At 38.2% G+C, this 19904-nt stretch overlaps 2 protein-coding genes across 5 annotated transcripts in view; one reads left to right on the top strand and one right to left on the bottom strand.

The window, feature by feature from the left end:
* The window catches only part of macrod1 (mono-ADP ribosylhydrolase 1), a 163683-nt gene that overhangs the window by 69083 nt on the left and 74696 nt on the right, over nucleotides 1-19904 (bottom strand). The window lies entirely within an intron of this gene.
* The window catches only part of flrt1b (fibronectin leucine rich transmembrane protein 1b), a 58386-nt gene that overhangs the window by 2403 nt on the left and 36079 nt on the right, over nucleotides 1-19904 (top strand). Inside the window, exon 1 of one of the 2 annotated variants that reach the window (XM_077577455.1) lies at nucleotides 8237-8589. The exons of the other annotated variant lie outside the window; for it this stretch is intronic. The gene's annotated coding sequence lies outside the window, so the exon portion shown is untranslated. Of the gene's footprint in view, nucleotides 1-8236; nucleotides 8590-19904 lie in introns of those variants that run through there. 2 annotated transcript variants of the gene reach the window in all.

Genomic DNA, 19904 nt, shown 5'->3' with positions numbered 1-19904 from the left:
AAAAATTTAAAAAAAAAATCCGCAAATATGGGATTTCGCAGGTGCCAAACTGCGAGAATGTGGCGGTCCACAATATTTGAATAAAAATATCTAAGCTTTTTTACTCCATTTGATTTATCAAAAAAAATAATTTGTAGATTTATAGATTATTAAAATACATATTTGTGATTATTATTTTTTTTAATCAAATCATCATCAAATCATCATTATAAGGCCTTTTCACACTGCACTTAGCAACGTGCTGCGCACTGTAGATGAGCGCATTCATTGTGTATGTGCTGCAAAGGCACAAAGTTCGAACCTTTTTCAATTGAAAATCAACATAAGAAGGCGCATCCAATTGCAGAGCGGCTCTGCTGAGTGATTTCAGAGCGCTAACAGCAAGAGACCAACCGGCGGGAAAAGCCTCCTTGTTACTTCCTGGTTGGCTGCCTCACAAGCACTTCCAAATATGGGCAAGCTTGCACTGGGGCGCTGTCGTCCTTGAGCGCTGACTTGTGGTGAACAGGGAAAACAAGTGCAGTGTGAAAAGGCCTCGAGCTTCATATAAGATTAGTTTGAAAGTATTTTTGAGGTCATCATTTTAGAATATTCGTTGTTGGCAAACACTTTTAGAGTGTCACTTACTTATTTGGTAGGACTTGGTCCTTCTTCGACGCAAATACCCGGGATATATTATAGTGTCTTTTTGTCTCAAACGACACCTTGGGCAGTGTAAGAATGAGAAACAACAATAAAATGGCAGCTGGTTAACTCGACTGATAATCTATTTCCGAGGAGGGCGAAAAGTCTTACTGAGGCGGTCACAGTAAATACACTTTCCATTTATGTGCTGTGCATTATTTTGATAACTCAGTTGTTGCTTTTATAAACCTGCTTGCTCTATTGGATTGCCGGCCGTTATGCGAGGAGCTAGGACTGCTTATATTGCTTTAAATATCCTGAAGCAGTTTAGTGCAACTGAACAGAGTAGTAAATAATTGATTTGGATGTTGTTGCCTTGCAAATGCAGCATGTTGACATACTTTGCTTTTATTGCGCAAAGGCTGCAAGTCGGCCTTTATGGGCAAAACGCATTCGCTACGTGGTGATCACTAAACAACTGTAAACACTTAGCTGACTAAACATCCACCTACGGTTGATGTTCACCTGGTTGGCGCACGTTTTGGGGCAATATTAAATCATCTTTCACCACTGAAATGCTATTAATCAATTTCAGCATCATTAAAAATAACTAACACAAATTTTTGCAAGGATGTTTTTGTTAAGGAAAACAGCACTCTTATTGTTGTACAGAATAGTAATAACATAGTAATAACATAATATTAACATTTAATTCCAGTCTCATGAAATATAACTAACAAAAATGTTTGTAAGGATGTTTTTGTTAAGGAAAACAGCACTCTTATTGTTGTACAGAATAGTAATAACATAGTAATAACATAATATTAACATTTAATTCCAGTCTCATGAAATATAACTAACAAAAATGTTTGTAAGGAGTTTTTTGTTAAGGAAAATAGCACTCTTAATGTTGTACAGAATAGTAATAACATAGTAATAACATAATATTAACATTTAATTCCAGTCTCATGAAATATAACTAACAAAAATGTTTGTAAGGAGTTTTTTGTTAAGGAAAATAGCACTCTTAATGTTGTACAGAATAGTAATAACATAGTAATAACATAATATTAACATTTAATTCCAGTCTCATGAAATATAACTAACAAAAATGTTTGTAAGGAGTTTTTTGTTAAGGAAAATAGCACTCTTAATGTTGTACAGAATAGTAATAACATAGTAATAACATAATATTAACATTTAATTCCAGTCTCATGAAATATAACTAACAAAAATGTTTGTAAGGAGTTTTTTTGTTAAGGAAAATAGCACTCTTAATGTTGTACAGAATAGTAATAACATAATATTAACATTTAATTCCAGTCTCATGAAATATAACTAACAAAAATATTTGTAAGGAGTTTTTTGTTAAGGAAAATAGCACTCTTACTGTTGTACAGAATAGTAATAACTTAGTAATAACATAATAGTAACATATTTCATTCCAGCCTCATGAAATATAATAATGCAGTAATAATAATAATATAAGGAAAACAGCACTCATGTTGTACAGAATAGTAATAACATAATAATAACATATTTAATTGCAGTCTCATGAAAGATAACTAACAAAAATGTTTGTAAGGAGTTTTTTGTTAAGAAAAACAGCACTCTTAATGTTGTACAGAATAGTAATAACATAGTAATAACATAATAGTAACATTTTATTCCAGCCTCATGAAATATAACAAAAAGGTTTTGTTTTGTTTTTTTTGTTAAGGAAAACAGCACTCATAGGGTTGTACAAAAATAGTAATAACAGTAATAACATAGTAGTAACATATTTGGCGCCTTGTGTGCGCACCTTGGCCGACTGGGGGCAGTATTATACAGACATACAGTAAACATTAAGGAGAGACCCCGATTATCGTCCGGGTCAATTATCGGCACTGATAGTCGGCATTTTGACGACTAATGGCAAAAAAAAAAAAAATATGAAGGCTGATAAGAGATCAATTTAAAACTGTAAGCTTTAGGGAACGTTCTATTTACGTTCATAAGAGATTTTGATGATGCTGAGAACTCTCTACACTATTTTTGTTTGAAATTTAAACAAAAGTCACACAACTGTTTTTTTTTTGTTTGTTTTCTTTTTTTTACTGAAAATTAATATCGGCTCCAAATATCAGTTATCGGGCTCCTTGACTACTAATAATCGTATTGACCCTGAAAAAAAAAACTATAGCGCTCTGTATAAAAAAATACATGAGACGGAGATGACATCTCAGTAAGCTACAATAATATTTGTTGTTTGTTGCAGAGGATAAAGAATATATGCCTGTGAGCACTGATATCGTGCCTGTGTGTCATCCCAGGGTTTACGTTCAAATGTTCGTTATAAATACAACTTCGCCGATGCTATTCAACCTTCAACAACTTGATTTGGACTTTAGACACTTGATTTGAGTGTTCAAGAATGTGAAGGCTGTCCTGCTCACAAATAAATGTCAATTTCTTCATCCGTGTGTACTATATGCCAACTTGTGTATTAGAAGGCCACTTGAGATGAATGAATGAATGAATCCTAACATTTTTGGAGGACAAATTTTATCATGACATTCTGCAGACAATAAATAAATAAATAAATAAAATAAGAAGTGAGAGGTCTTTATACAAGTAAATGGGATCTTCCTGAGCATAAAATCACAAAATTTCAAGAAAAGCAGCTGTTAAATATAATTGTTTTTTTTAATGTAATTTTACACTTGGCGGGGGAACTGAAATCAGATGACAGAGATAGTTACACAATCAATTAGCATCACAGAGTCAATACTGTAATGACTTACCCCTTGACACTTCATCATTTTGGAATATGCGTGTGTTTTATGTGGAATATGGGAGATAGCGGCACAAACATGGCTTAACCCAGTTTTACTTAAGAAAATAATTGCCTTTGCAGGGCCATTAAGTTGATACCGTGAGGGATAACTCCACCATAAATTACTGCTACAGTCGTCGAGCTAATAGTTCCTGTAGGAATATGGCTGCCATATTTTTCATTAGGCGAAGTGCAGGAGCAAATGAAAGAACCGATACGGATTTCAAATGACAATTAGCGGCATCGTTTCGTGTTGGATTCTCAACGCCGCGCCAGGATATAAAAATATAGTAACCTTGGCAACATTTTAGGAGTGCCCACACAAACATAACAACGGATGTTTGAACACAGACGATGGAGTAACATGTAGACAAACAATATAACAATACTCATAGGCATGTATTCTTTATCCTCTGAAAGAAAAGGACTAATATTGGGTTTCTGCAGGTATGAACAAAAACTAGCTTAATGCTTTTTAACTCATTCACTGCCATTGACGGCTATAAATAAATGTCAAAAATTCATTTAAACTTTTTTTATTAGTTTAACATTTTTTCCCCACTTTTGTTAACAAGACTATGAAAACCTAGATTTTTTTATTGTACATTTAGAAGAGTTATAAAATGTGTGATCAATTGAGAGTTAACTAGTGAAGTCATGCGATTAATTATGATTACATATTTTAATCGCTTAAAGCCCCCAAATTTTTAATAATGTTTTCTTTTTTCTTTTCTTTTTTTTTATTCACTGCTATTGACGGCTATAAACGTAAAAAAAGAATTTAAACTTTTTCTATTAGTTGAACTTTTTTTTTCCACTTTTGTTAACAAGAGTATGAAAACCTAGATTTTTTTTATTGTACATTTAGAACAGATATAAAATTTGTGATTAATCGTGAGTTAACTATTTAAGTCATGCGATTAATTACAATTACAAATTTTAAACACCTGTCGCCTCTAATTTTTAATAATCTTTTATTATTTTTTTTCTGAATTTATGGCAGTGAATGAGTTAATGTCATTTTTTTTTTTTAATAATTGAATACCCCAGTCGTACTGTACATACAGGTAATTTTCTGCCACTGGGTGGCATTAGTGTCTTATGTTAGACGTTGGTGGGGGAAACGAGATTTTTGCAACATGGCCCTGGCTGATCTCTTATACTCTGCTGCCACCTGCAGGCCGTTTTTTTTTATAATAACTACCATTGTTTTAAACGACCTTTTCAGGTCAGAAGATGCATACTCTAGCATTTAAAAAAAAAAAAAAAAAAAAACATTTAAAAACGTATAAATACGTTTTTGGGAGTGAGTACAAAGTATTGGTTTGAATGAGTTAAAATAATTATTTTTTTGCCTAAACCCTCTCCTCATGATGGAAATAGTTAATTTTTTTTGTTTCCCGAAAAATCTGAAAAAAATTACTTCGGCGATCATTTTAAGAAGGTGTCGATATATATTTTCCAAACCACTTTTTAAACAAAATATTGAATATTTGATACACAACAAACTTGTACCATGTTGAGTTTAGATAAATAAATAAAGAAAGAAAGACATGTTAACATTCTTCCTCTGTTTTAGTGTTCCATCGCTTGTGAACTAGTTTTAAAACAGACCCATGTGCTACTCATGAGTAGATTTCCGTCCCTTCCCCGTTCTCCGCTTACCAAGAAACTAAAAAGAAAAAAAAGCTAACTAGAAGCAATTAACTTGAAAGAGGTGGCATGAGACTTGATTGTTGCCATTTTGACACGGCTGTGTCACATTATTGATCTTTGAAATAGATTATAAAACGTTACCACGTACCCCGGGTGGGAAAAACGGGCCTAATGGATCGAGGTTGTCACACCACCCCGTTGCTATTGAGTATGTATTTGACAGCAAACGCGTTTTTACCGGGACTGAGATTTTATTCCCCGCCTTGGGGAAGTGACAATTTTTCCATGTGGACATCACTTTCTTTGGTAGTCCCGCCGAGGCAGGCGAAACACCAGAGGGTGCCGGTGATGAGTCTGCACCCGTGCCGAGACCCCCGAGGAGCCCATCGGGGCCTCTACGGCCATTAAAATAGGTTTATTTTTAACTTGGCATGGGAGTGAATGTTTATCACACCCGGGCTGGCGAGTGGGGTTTTGTTGTGTACAGTACAAAGCACCCAAAGGGGCCAAGTGTGTTTTTGTGATGTAAAAATCCTCAAGCTCCCGTTCGCGATACAAAATGGCCGAGTGCATGCGCGCTTTTTTATTAAGTCTTCTATTGTTTTGGGCAAGCCTGACACACGTTGCAGTCCCTTATGGCTTCAAACGGACTGTCAAAGGAGGCTCCGAACCGGCTGCATGTCAGACCGAAAATCTGACATTTTGTGTGTGTGTGTGTGTGCGCGCGTACGTGTGTGCGCGCGCGTATGTGTGTGTACCTGTCAGACTAACACTCAGTGAGATGTTGTACTCGCTGGACCGTGGCGACCTGCTGAACCTGTAACAGAGCTCAGAGAGCCCTGGAAAAGTAGTGCCACACACACACACGCACAAACACACACACCAGTTTGTCTTACTATATTTGTGGGGACATCTCATTGACATAATGCATTTCCTAGCCCCTCCCCCTAACCATCAAAAATGATTGCCTACCCCTACCCCTATTCCTTACCCTAACCTCAACCATAACCCAATTCAAACCTTAACTCTAAAACCAAGTCTTGACCCTCAAAAAGAGGTCTACACTAACAATGGCCCCACATTGACGGGTGGCCCCCACATCTCTATGTTGGCCCCACTATGTCACAAAAACAAGACCGCACACACACAAAGACACATACATGAACACTGAACATATACTGTACACACAGGCAGCCTTCAAAATTCAAACCGGTATCGGGAGAGGCCCCGATACTGCATAAAAACAGTGGTATCGACAGGTACCAACAAGTAACACATGCCGATACCATTATTTCCGACGCTGATATAGGACTTTGGATGCAGCATCTTGTGTCTTGCTTGCGCACGGCATTCACTGACGTGCGACGTGTTCACTGCACGCCGAGCCAAGATATCCTAAAGGCCCCTGAATGCTCTGAACTAATGGCGGGGCAGCTTTTTCATGTTGAAAAAAACAAACAAACTAGGTATCGGTACGATATCGGCACAGGCCGATACTGCCAAACTGGGTATTGGGGGCCCAAATAACGGTATCGGAATAACACTACAAATAACGAGTACCGATACATCAGAAAAAACCCTGGTATCGGCCCGATATCGATACCTGGTATCGGTACTAGCTCATACCTAATAAGTATAACACATTTTTGACACATTCGGACAAAAATGTCTAACTGAATTTTTTTTATTTTTTAATGCATTGTTTAGACTAACAGAAACATTTAGGGATGGGCGAGTACCGATACCAGATATCGTATCGGGCCCGTGCCTGGCCTTATTTCAAGGTTGTTGTGATGCCCTCTTGTGGCCGTTTTACAATCAGGAATTACAAATTAGAATAATAGAAAAATGCTAGAGATGATCGATACCAAACTTTTTTTCTGACTGATATCATTATGAGTATTTGAACTCTTGAGTAAGTATGTTCTATACCACCTTTTTTTAGACCGATACCAATACTCACATTTTCAGTACTCACAATACAGATACGAAGTGCCGATACCATTAGTACTTATGATACATAAAATTTCTATTAAAAAAAACAATGACAGGTTGTTTTTTTTTAACTACAACTATAGCAAATTAATGTAATTAATGGCAGTGCTCAGAAAAGTCATTTTGCATAGAGCACACAATAAAATATAAATAAGATGAAACTTTCGTTCCCCACCACAAGAGCATGGGCCGGTACCAGTATCGATATCTGTTGCGAGTACCGATACCATTAAATTGGCCTGGTATCGGCCTGATACCGATACCTGGTATCGGTACTCGCCCATCCCTACTCTTGAGTAGTCACTGATAACGATCCAATACCAAGCACCGACACCACTACCCCCCCCCCCCCAAAAAAAATATGACAGATAATTTTGAAGAAGGATCTATATATCCCAATCGAGCATTTTCCCATAAAATTGCGTGGAATTAATGGCAATTTTTTTATTCTCATTTCTAATTTCTAGTTCTTGATCACAAGAGGACAGCCGACACTGGTGCCGATACTTACTACATTATATAGAGTTTTTAACACATTGCTTACACATTTCGACACAAAAAAAAATATATGTAACAGAAAAATGTAGCGATGGGTGAGTATTGACCTTATTTTTTAAAACCTTATTTTATTGGTATCGGTACTCACGATGTCAGCCGATACCAGTATCGGTCGCACACTTGTGGCTGTCTGTCATTGTTTTTGTTTTGGAAAATATTAGGTATAAAAAGATAAGCGATATTTGGGTAATGAATGAAGTGCTACTGGTATCGGTACTTGGTGAACTTGCACTGGTATCTGTCTGAAAAAAAGTGGTATCGAGCATTTAGAATTTTTTTTAAATAAAGCAGGGATTACTATACACAAGCACAGGCATCCATTATATACACGTGTGCACACACACATTATAATGCACAAACACACACGTGACCTGATGAGCATTATGTTTAAGAGAAGCATCCGCGATATAGTGGGGGATTACTACTATTATATAAAATGCGCATACAGACGAATATACACAGATTTAACAAATACACACGCACGCTCACACACATCAAGGCACAGTCGGCACGTACACGCATCAACACGCTCCACACGCGTGCGCGCACGCAAAACGGACGCGCGCGCGCGCGCTCACTCCGCCGGCACCAGACGACGCGTGAGAGCAGCAGACAGCAAAGTGCGCTGAAGGTGACCAAAGTTTCCCCTGAACGCATCAGGTTTAGGTTCCGGTCCGGAAGTACTCCGCGTCCAGAACCCGGTTCGGAAGTCAGACTTTTTTTTTTTTTTTCGGCGCACGCACGCACGCCGCTATTTTGCGCTCAGGGAGGGACACTGCGCCCTTTGACGAGGAAGAGGAGAAGGAGGAAGAGGAGGAGGAGGAAGAGGACGAGGAGGCTGCGCTGTGCTTGTGCGCGATGACGAGACGCTGTTGTGGACTTGCGGGGCAGCCAAGTGGACTCGAGTGGACCTCGGCTGTGAAAACGCTTCCTCCGAGGTGAGTGCCGCGTCGAAGCGCTCTCGCTTTTTTTTTTCTGGACGTCGTGTTGGTTCCGAGGTGAGGGTGACAAACGGCGGGAGAAGTCGCCGATCGGCGGGAGAAGTCGCCGATTGAACGCGTGTTAACTTGGGGGGGGGGGGGGACGCTTTTGACACGGGAGACCCGGATGGGGGGGATTGGGGGGGGTGCAGGTAGGACGCGTGTCGATTTGAAGCAGGCTGCTCTCTTTTTTTGGGGGGTAAACGCGACCAACACAAAAAAGAGACAGTTGGGAAGATTAAAGTACGTTGTGTGTTCCTTTCTCATCCGTGCTCGTGTGACACAAATTGTGTATTTGTGTGTGTGTGTGTGTGTTCCCCAATGGACATGCCCTTCTTATGTTCCACTTGCAGCACCTGCAACCTCCCTCTCTCTCTCTTCCCCTCACACACACACACACACACACAACTCATCTGAGGCTGTAAACACACACTCATATCGGATTAGTAGTCATCGCGGGCCGTATAGTGTGACTCCAGATTAGAATGAGATTCTTCCCTCGCCAAAGCTGCACGGGACACTGGATTAATGAAGAAAGGATGTGTGATGGAGTGATAAAAAAAAAGGAGTGATAGGCCAGATGAGTTGGGTGAGGCTATCTTGCGAGTGGGGGGGGAGCAAGCCACCAGATTAAAGTGTAATGTCCAGTGAAGGGGGGGGGGGGGGAGGCGTGAATCCAGGGCAAGTCGTGCGGTGGAGGGAATGTGGTGAGAATGAAGAAGAGGAGAAGGCAGCAAATGCTCGTCCTCCAACCCCCCCCCCTTTTTTTTTTTGATCTCCTCTTATTCAGATCCAACAGCAGAAGAGGAGCGCCGCTTACATAACGCGCCGTTCCGAACACAATTAAACCAAAAAAGGAGACGCACGATAGGCACCGTTTGGGATTTGCTCAATTAAAAGAAAAATGCGTTTGCCGGTCAAGCAGACGTCACTTGTGCCTAAAACCTCTTACTGATAATTCTCCCCCCCCACAAAAAAAAGCTAAAAGTCTTTAAACATTGCTCAGTAACGGTTCCTGGTGTGTGTGTGTGTGTATGTGTGTGGTCCTTAACTGTCCGCCAAAGAATTAGTTGGAACAGATTAGGCCGTTAAACAGCCTTTGCACTATTGTGCTGTTGAATCAGCCGGAGCAATTAGGTTGCCGAGGGGATATATGAGGTCAACGTCTGGCTAATAATAAAAAAAAGAAGCCGTTTTAGAGGAAAATTGTGATGAAAGCAAAACCCGATGTAGCGATTAAGATAATATATCCACATATAGTAGATTAGATTACTGGACCCGACGCAATATGAGCTGTGTCAGAAAAGTTCCAGGACTGCTGTACAGTGAAGAAGAGAAGCGGGATTACTTTGAAGGAAACTGGTAGTTTAGATTTGAAATATAGATTTTCTGACAGCTCATATAGCGCGAGAAGCACGTTCGTTGAATTTGGAAGTGTTTTTTCCGACAAATTTAGAGCTGTCAAAATGAATCGACAAGTAATCGATAATCAAATTACTTTACCAATCGAGTCAGCGTTTGGAGCTGGTGTTTAACGTAATTGTGCAAATCTTCTGATGTATTTTCTGACAGCTCATATAGCGCGAGAAGCACTTTCATTGAATTTGGAAGTGGTTCTCCCGACAAATTTAGAGCTGTCAAAATGAATCGACAAGTAATCGATAATCAAATTAATTTACTAATTGAGTCATCATTTGGAGTCATTGTTTAACTTATAATTGTGCAAATCTTCTGATATATTTTCTGACAGCTCATATAGCGTATGAGCTCGTTCGTTGAATTTGAAAGTGTTTTTCCCGCAAATATTTTGACGAGTAATCGATTATCAAATTGCTTTACTAATCGAGTAATCGTTTGGACCCATTGTTTAACTTATAATTGTCCAAATCGTTTGAATTCAGCCCCTCAACAGTAATTTTTCACTGATTTCTGTAGTTCTTTATGAAAGCAGACTGCTTATCTTATGTTTAATCAAAATAAGAAAATTTGCAAACATCTCTTTGACTTAATTGAGTCATTTCATTTCAAAATGGTTGGTGAGTACAACATCAATCCCCCTATTTTAATCACTAAACAATATGAAATAAACAATCATTAGTTAAACAGTAATCGGGGTGACATGTATTTTTAATACACAAATTAAAAAATTATACAATTATTCACTTCAATAATCGATAAAATAATGCATTATAAAATATTCAATAGCAACAGCACTACAGATATTAATTATGACATTACGCCTGCGTCCGCGCATTGTCACTTTTGTGAAAATTCTGTCCTATCAGGGGACTTTTCCATTTTGACACCCCCCACCCCCTCGATTATTTTGTAAATAATTGCAATCCCGATTATTCAAACGATTAGTTATTTTTTGGTACAAAACAACAACATGTTTAAAATGTGAAAAAATATTAAGACTAGGCGAGGAACTCATGCACATGCCTCCAAAACAACTCAACATTAGCATGAACTCACTTGCTCCCAAAAACGTATAAATATGTTCTATTTTATTTAGAACCATGCTCCCAAAGATGTATTTATACATTTTAGCAATAGAACACAATATTCTGTGGATCTTGCAAAATCAGTCAAAATCCAGTAAAACAGCCGGGAGCGAGGGGGGTTGCTTCAGTGAAAATAACTGGGAGTGAATAAGTTACTAATATTCTTATTATTATTATGCCAATTTTGTAATCATGTTGTATTATAATCCCAATGATAATTGAATTTCGATTGATTGCCCGTCCCGAGTCCTTTCCATCGGTAACCGATGTGACGCGTCTTTCAGGGTCGTCTCGCCTTTGTAGACGTGAGGTGGCAGCCAGCCCGCTAATTCTTTACCGTCAATGTTTTGATGGCTATAAGAGCAGATGAGTCAGGGCGCCAGAGTGCCACATCCTCCGCAAGTTCACCTCGTCAAAGGCTCTTTAGCTGACGAGTCCGGCTCAATCTTTTTCAAGCGTCTTGAAAAAAGAGACTTCTGCTTTGATTTTGGATGAGGAGAGCGGGGGAGAAAGAAAGATTGCAAATGACAAACCCCCAAAAAAAATCTGACATTTTAAACAGAATGCGCACTAGGAGTTGCACGACTTCAGATTGTTCGCGCAAGTCTGCGCTTATGTGATCAAGGTCTCGTCGAAATAGTCGCTGATGACGTCATTGCTATTTTGTCTTTTCGGTGTGTAAAGTCCTTGACAAAAGTCTTGTCGCTTGGGTACGAGTTGACGTTAAGCCTCTGTCTTAAGTCGATGTCATGCTAGTCCACTCGTCTGGACTTTCATTGCTGACTCATTCACTGCCATAAATTCATTATTTATTTATTTTTATTAAAAACTTGGGTCAAGAGGCGATTCAAATTTTTTATTGTAATTAATTGCATGACTTCACTAGTTAACTCACGATTAATCACAAATTTTATATGTTCTAAATGTACAGTAAAAAAATTCTAGGTTTTCATACTCTTGTTAACAAAAGTGGAAAAACACGTTAAATAGAAATAGTTCAAATTAATTTTGACGTTTATAGCCGTCAATGGCAGTGAATGAATTAAAAAAATATTATTTTAAATTCGTCAGGCGATTAAAGTTTTTAATCGTAATTAATCGCATGACTTGACTAGTTAACTCGCGATTAATCGCAAATTTCACATCTGTTCTAAATGTACAATTAAAAAAAATCTAGGTTTTCATACTCTTGTTAACAAAAGTGGGGAAAAAAATGTTAAACTAATAGAATTAGTTAAAATTAATTTTTTACGTTCATAGCCGTCAATGGCAGTGAATGAGCTAAAAAGCCCCCAACCCAACGCAGCTGGACGGGGCACTGCAAGCCCGCCAGGCACCCCACCGGTCCACAGCCCCCGCCCCCCCCACCCTCCATCCAACCCCGCCATCCACCCCAACCCAGCCCCAGCCGCCCCCAGGCCCCCAAACCCCCCCCCCCCCCCCCCCCACACACACACACCCGCGCCTACCCCACCTCCCGCCACATGGAGGGACGGAACACAAGAAGGGGAGATGGGGGCACCGGGGGACGGGCGGCACCCCCGAACCCCGGGCCCAGCGGGGAAAGGTCCCGGTCGTCACTCTAATGTTCTTAGTGAAAGCTAACCCTGTTACTGAGTTCGCCACTCTCGCCGACTGGTGAACTCGACCCCCTACACCTTGAATATGACCCCACCCAGTGTATATACAAGTGTGTGTGTGTGGTGCATTAAAATTGGGAGCAGTCATACTTTTAGAGTGTGTTGCTGTAGGACTCTGCATCACTGCAAGGGCAGTTGAGGTAACGCTGCTGGAAAAAAAACCTGAAAAAAAAACTTCCATTCGAACCCAATGCAGCAGTTAACGATTTGTACCATTTACAAATGATTTATCATAAGAAGACGTTGCTCAAAGACGCAAACATTGTATTCCGTACCGCGGTGTGCTCAGTGAACGGGTGGGCTTGAAGGTGGTCTTGATTACAGTTTATTTGCTGCAAACAGCTGTCGACGCAGCTGCAAACAATGACGGCAGCCAGCGAAGCAAACAGGCCGACTGAAACAATTATTGGAAAGATACTTTTGAGAAGGCGTGAGGGACGATTATGTTGTTGGGCACTTATCACATTAACTCATTCACTGCCATAAATTCATAAAAAAAAATTAAAAAAAAGATTATTAAAAATTAGGGCCAAGAGGTGATTAATTTTTTTTATTGTAATTAATCGCATAACTTTACTAGTTAACTCACGATTAACTCACAAATAGTTCAAATGATTTTTTGGCGTTTATAGCCGTCACTGTAAGTGAATGAATAAAAAAAAAGATTATTAAAAATTAGGGGCAAGAGGCGATTAAAAATGTTTATTGTAATTAATCGCATAACTTTACTAGTTAACTCGCAATTAATCACAAATTTCATATCTGTTTTAAATGTACAATAAGAAAATTCTAGGTTTTCATACCCTTGTTAACAAAAGTGGGAAAAAATGTTAAACTAATAGAAATAGTTCAAATGAATTTTTGACGTCTATAGCCGTCAATGGCAGTGAATGAGTTAATAGCTAAAGTTTGTGCGTAAGTGACACCCATTGAAAAGGAATTAGGTGGGGGAGGGGTCATTTTATGCATTAAATATATGTTTCTAAATAAATTGGCAGATTAACTCATTCACTGCCATTGACGGCTATAGACGTCAAAAATTCATTTGAACTATTTTTATTAGTTTAACATTTTTTCCCCACTTTTGTTAACAAGAGTATGAAAACCTAGAACTAATTTATTGTACATTTAGAACAGACATAAAATTTGTGATATATACTATTGAAGTCATGCTATTAATTTTAATTGCCTGACGCCCCTAAATTTTAATAATCTTAAAAAATAAAAAAAAAGATTATTAAAAAAATGTCTAGGTTTTCATACTCTTGTTAACAAAAGTGGAAAAAAAGTAAAACTAATAGAAATAGTTCAAATGAATTTTTGACATTTACAGCCGTCAATGGCAGTAAATGAGTTAATCGGTAATCTGTATTTTTTTCTGCCAAAAATCAGTATCGGCCTCAAAAAAATGCATATCGGTTTACTTCATTTCGCCCAGTTAAGTCTTCATTTCAGATATGTATCGAGGTCAAAATTGAATTGAGGGGAACTGACAGACCATGCACGAGAACGGCAAAAGTGACATCATTTGTCATACAAATATCCGACTTGTCATTATGGGCACCTGTGATCGGTTCTAAAAAGCCAGCTAAGTGACCACGGGACGGAGTATTCCGTCTTCCACCGGAGGAGGTACAACTAAAGTGCTTCCTTTCCAAAAAGAAGCCACTTGTTCCCGTGGTGAAATTTTGTTCCCACGTGGAGTTTGACGCCGCAGGTCAGCGGCGGCCAGACGCCGCACGCTGTCAAGAGGACGCGAATGTCTGTCAGTGTTTTCCCGCTCTTTGAACAGCGCGTCGGCTGCCCTGCGGCCATATGACCTTCTTTTCTCATAAATCCACCTCTGTGATGTCTGCCTCTCATTATTTTGCCAAATAAAATCTCACCTCCCCAAAACCTGGAGGCGCTCCAAGACAGTAGCGTGCCGGAATTACCTTTTTTGGCGGGCTGCGCTCAATCCTTTTTTTTTTCTTTTTTTTTTTTTGCGCTCCATCCTTTTTAAAAGACTGTCAAGCTTTTGTGTGCGCGCCTCAAGCCATGACATTCAACATGAATATTTCACAGCAAATGTAAATAATTGATCGGTATGAAAGCAGGACCGGGCAGTTTTCTCGGCATATCAATGCTCATTCTTTGGCAAGCTGTTAACGTTTCCTTCGTTCAAGATTCAAGATATGAATTAGTCTCCGTCCAAGTCAATAGCGAGACGCGACAAATTGCCGGTGATGGTTGTTATTATCGAGAAATTCATTTATTGAAAACGTATTGAAAGCGACGCTTTTACTAATTCAGCCCATTGGAATGACTCCCTATTGATTCCTGATTGGATTTTCCTTGGGAGGAAACACGCTTGTATCGTGAGAGCGAGACTGGCAAAGTCTTTGTCGTCATTTCAAGAGACTGAAAGGAGCGCATCGTTAACACCGGCGTTAAGAAACGACGAGCTAAGCCCGCTTATGTTATTCCAACAAAGGACATTTGGCCTCAGAAACAGATGTGCCGCACTTCTCGGAAGCAGCTGCGTTCATGCGCAGCGTGCGCAATACGTGAAAATCCCACATTTAATGCCTGGAAGGCCAAATGATGTATAGTAGAAGCTATAAGACACAGGGAATGCTGTTTATGCTATTTATTATGTTTAACCAAAATTACAAGATGTGATTCATCTGATTAAAAAATGTAATCGTTTGACGGCCAATTAAAACACTACAAAGTGGAAAAGTGTGTTGTGGTCTGACGAGACCACCTTTCAATTTATATATATTTTTTTACATCTTCCTGTCTCAACCTTTTGGAATGTTTAGTAAACATCACATTCAAAATAAGTGAATAATATTAACTCATTCACTGCCATTGACGGCTATAGATGTCAAAAAAATGAACTATTTCTATTAGTTTAACTTTTTTTCCCACTTTTGTTAACAAGAGTATGAAAACCTAAAAGAAAATGATTGTACCTTTAGAACAGATATAAAATTTGTGATTAATTGTGAGTTAACTATTGAAGTCATGCGATTAATTACAATTTCAAACGCCTGACGCCCCTAATTTTTAATAATCTCTTCTTAAAAAAAAAGATTATTTTAAAAAATAGTCTAGATTTTCATTCTTTTGTTAACAAAAGTGGGGAAAAATATTAAACTAATAGAAATAGTTAAAATTAATTATACAGTTTATAGTCGTCAGTGGCAGTGAATGAGTTAAGATTCTCTGCTTGGAATGACCTTATCAACAAATTTTAATGAAGTATACAAGGTTATTGTATAGATTTATTAAGTACCACTGTCTCTGTCACTGTTTAGTTTTTTTTTCATTTTTGTTAACAAGAGTATGAAAACCTAGAATTTGTGATTAATTGTGAGTTAATATGAATTCATTCACCGCCATTGACGGCTATCGACGTCAAAAATTCATTTAAACTATTTCTATTAGTTAAAAAAATGTTCTTCTTTTGTTAAGAAGTGTCTGAAAACTTTGCTTTTTTAATATTGTATTAGAACAGATATTAAATGTGTGATTAATCATGAGTTAACGAGTGAAGTCATTACAAATTTTAATCGCCTGATGCCCCTATTTTTTTTTTATAATCTTTTTATATTTTTAGAAAAGATTATTAAAAATTAGGGGCGTCAGGCGAGTACTATTTTTAACCGTAATTAATCGCATGACTTCACTAGTTAACTCATGATTAATGACAAATTTTATATCTGTTCTAAATGTACAATCATTTTCTTTTAGGTTTTCATACTCTTGTTAACAAAAGTGGGAAAAAAAAGTTAAACTAATAGAAATAGTTCAAATTAATTTTTGACGTCCATAGCCGTCAATGGCAGTGAATGAGTTAATATTATTCACTTATTTTGAATGTGATGTTTACTAAACATTCCCAAAGGTTGAGACAGGAAGATGTAAAAAAAAATAATAAATTGAAAGGTGGTCTCGTCAGACCACAAAACCCTTTTTACGATTACATTTTTTAATCAGACGAATCACATTTTGTAATTTTGGTTAAACGCGATTAATCGCTTAATAAAAAAAAAAAGGCTTTTTTTAATCAAAAAAAAATTCTCCTCTATATTTGACATTTTTCCTTAAAATTGCATGAAATTAATGGCAATTTTCTACATTTGTAACTTCTTTTATATTTCAATTTCTGTCATATTCTAATATGCCGTTTCAAGCCAATCAATAACCACCTCTGTACAAAATGATTCACGATCATCCAGCCAGCCATTTTCTATTGCGTTTGACCTCTTTAGGTTCAAAGGTAACTGAAAGCCTCGCCCAGCTGACCTTGGGGTCAAGTGGCAAGATTGTTTTTGTTTTACATTAACTGTAACAAAACCATACGAATTCGCAATCAGTATTTACATGACGAATTGCTGCAAGCGCGGTTCGGACATTTACGGTTGCTATGCAGCAGGTGTTTTTAATGAACCCAAAGTGAAACCCGGGCTCCGATGCCTGATCAATTTTTCCACAGAGTGCGCAATCAGTGTCTGAATAATTCTGAATGTACAGTAGTGTAAAGCACTCACAGCGGCGGAGCAGCACTCTGCCAGCGCCGTCCATTTGGCGTATTGTGTCGAGGCTTTCACATGCAAATTTCATCCGGAATGAACCCATCGTGTTCCCCTTTTCTCTGGTAAATTTGTAAAGAAATGTCGAGACACTGCCGCTGTCAGGTTTTTTTTTTTTTTTTTTTTGCTATCTCTTAACCCGAAGCATCACGATAATGTGTTCATCATGTCACCATAATGTCTGCCCGGATTAGTTGTGTTGTCTTTTGTGAAAGCGCAGCACTAAAAGCTTGGATTCTTCATCCTAATCTGTTACAAGTTCTACTTTATTTCAAGCGCCTTCTCAAAGAACAAAGGCAGCATCTCTCGGGTTAGCAATCTATAAAAGATCAACAAAACGTCCCGAAAATTTGGATTCAATCCCATGAGATTACGGGAGCCTTTAGCTGCAATCCTCAAATGGACGATTGTGTGGCATTATTGCCGGTAGAGCAACTCGAATTCAAATTGTTTGCCTTGACAAGAAAACACTGACAGAAATTTAAGGACGATGAAGTGAAGGAATAAATGAGCGCCAGTTACGACTTCACTTGCATATTAAGATTTGTGCTCTGATGCAGAATTTGTACATCTTAATTTACTGGCCACTATGAAAGTGTATTGGTGTCATAACAGGAAAAATGTATTTTTAACGTGATAAATTTCCCGATTTATCGTGAGAAATTTTACATTTGAACAAGTTTTACATGTAAATGTGATAATGCTCATGTTATAACATATGTTTATAGTTAATAAGAAAAACTTCCACATTTGGCTTCAAATTAAAAACAAGTGCATCTTTTTGTAACTCATTTGCTCCCAACTACGTATAAATATGTTCTATTATAAATGTTTCAAGTGTCCCAAAGACGTATTTATACGTTTTTTTTCATTATTATTATTTTTTTTTAAATAACACTTTGACTGCCAGACGTTTTCAGAAAAGGGATGCCGTGGGTGCCAGCCGATTTAAGCATTTTTGACTGATCTTTCAAGGTCCACAGAAAATGTGGTTGGTGGTATGTGTTTGGACTATGGAAACACACATACTACCAAATGAAAGATTGGACTCTCATCTTTCATCAGAAAAAAAAAGTTTGTTTCTACCTTATTCCGTTTTTCAGTAACCAACAATAGAAAATGGTTAGTTTCACCTCTGTTTTGAAACAAACGTCTTTTAACGTCTTTGGCACTCCATATGATTTTACTAAACGTTATTTAACGTTTTTGGCAGTCAAAGAGTTAAGATGGAGCATACAAAAGGCTTTGACGCAGCCTCTTAACTGCAGAGAATAGTTGAGAAAATTGTAGTTATTACAAAAAAAACGGCCAGCAGGTGGCAGCAGAGCAAAGAGATCAACCAGGGCTATGTTGAAAAAAAAAGCTCATTTACCCACAGTTCTATACAGATTTGTGAATAATGATGAAACTTAGCTATATTCTAATGCTAATTGCTACAAAACAGGAACAAATAGAAGTATACTTTTTTTTTCCCGATGAAAGAAAAGACTAATCCTTCTTTTGGTGCGTTCAATGTTTTTATAGCAATAGAACACAATATTCTGCGGGCCTTGCAAAATCTGTCAAAATCCAGTAAGACAGCCGGCAGTATCGGTATCAGTATCGGTATCAGTATCGGTATCAGTATCAGTATCAGTATCGGTATCAGTATCTGTATCAGTATCTGTATCAGTATCGGTATCAGTATCCTTAATTGTTAGGATTTTGCCAGTTAGACTCTGTTTTCCTGTTGGACAAAAATGGATTCGGACTACAAATACAAAGTCAAGTTCCTTTGCTTTTCCTTTGTGGGGGGGGAAATAAACCTATAGAAGAGCAACAGTTATGTAGGGGACGTCTAAAATGAAATGTGCTTAAGCCTGAGGTAAAGTACTGCAGGAGGCCGTATAGCACTGAAACAAACAGGCCTTTATAAATAAGGTTATATCGCGTTTTGGTCTGAGGCTGTCAGGAGAGAAATTATGGAGAGGAAATACCTCACAGTACCTGTCAGAGACGCATTGCTCCACAAAAGAAGCTTTTAATTATTTAAGAGTCCTCTCTCGCGCATACACAATCGCATACGTTATTTGACGTTTCATTCTTGTGTGGATGGAAGGTCGATTGTTTATATGGTAATCGGAAAAATGACGGTTGAATACCTCCATGATGCGAGTTGGTAAGAGCCGCACGAATGCAGCCAATTTACCATCCGATTAAGCAGATACCGGTAAAGCTGTGCGGCATAAAAAAAAAAAGCTGAACAAAACTGTAATTGTATTCAACTCCATTAAAATCGAAATTATTCTCCCTTATCCAAAACGAGGCGGCGCCGTAGACGTGACTGATAAACCAATAAATAACTTACGCCGCCGCCGCCGCAGCCTGATTTCGCCGATAAACGGTGGGAAAAAAAAAACGGATGTGACGGCGGGATGTAATCAAAGTGCTATATTGAAAACGCGCACACAAAGGGCAGGATAGTTTGCAAAAGAAATATTCGGCGAGTCACGCATCAGCCACCGGGTTCTAAACAAGGAGCGCGCATTAACTTGGTGCCATCTGACTAA

The sequence above is a fragment of the Vanacampus margaritifer genome, chromosome 10 (assembly GCF_051991255.1).
Source record: "Vanacampus margaritifer isolate UIUO_Vmar chromosome 10, RoL_Vmar_1.0, whole genome shotgun sequence".
Lineage (NCBI taxonomy): Eukaryota > Metazoa > Chordata > Actinopteri > Syngnathiformes > Syngnathidae > Vanacampus > Vanacampus margaritifer.
Note: the sequence above shows the minus strand (reverse complement) of the source record. Positions and strands in the feature narration are given on the sequence as shown.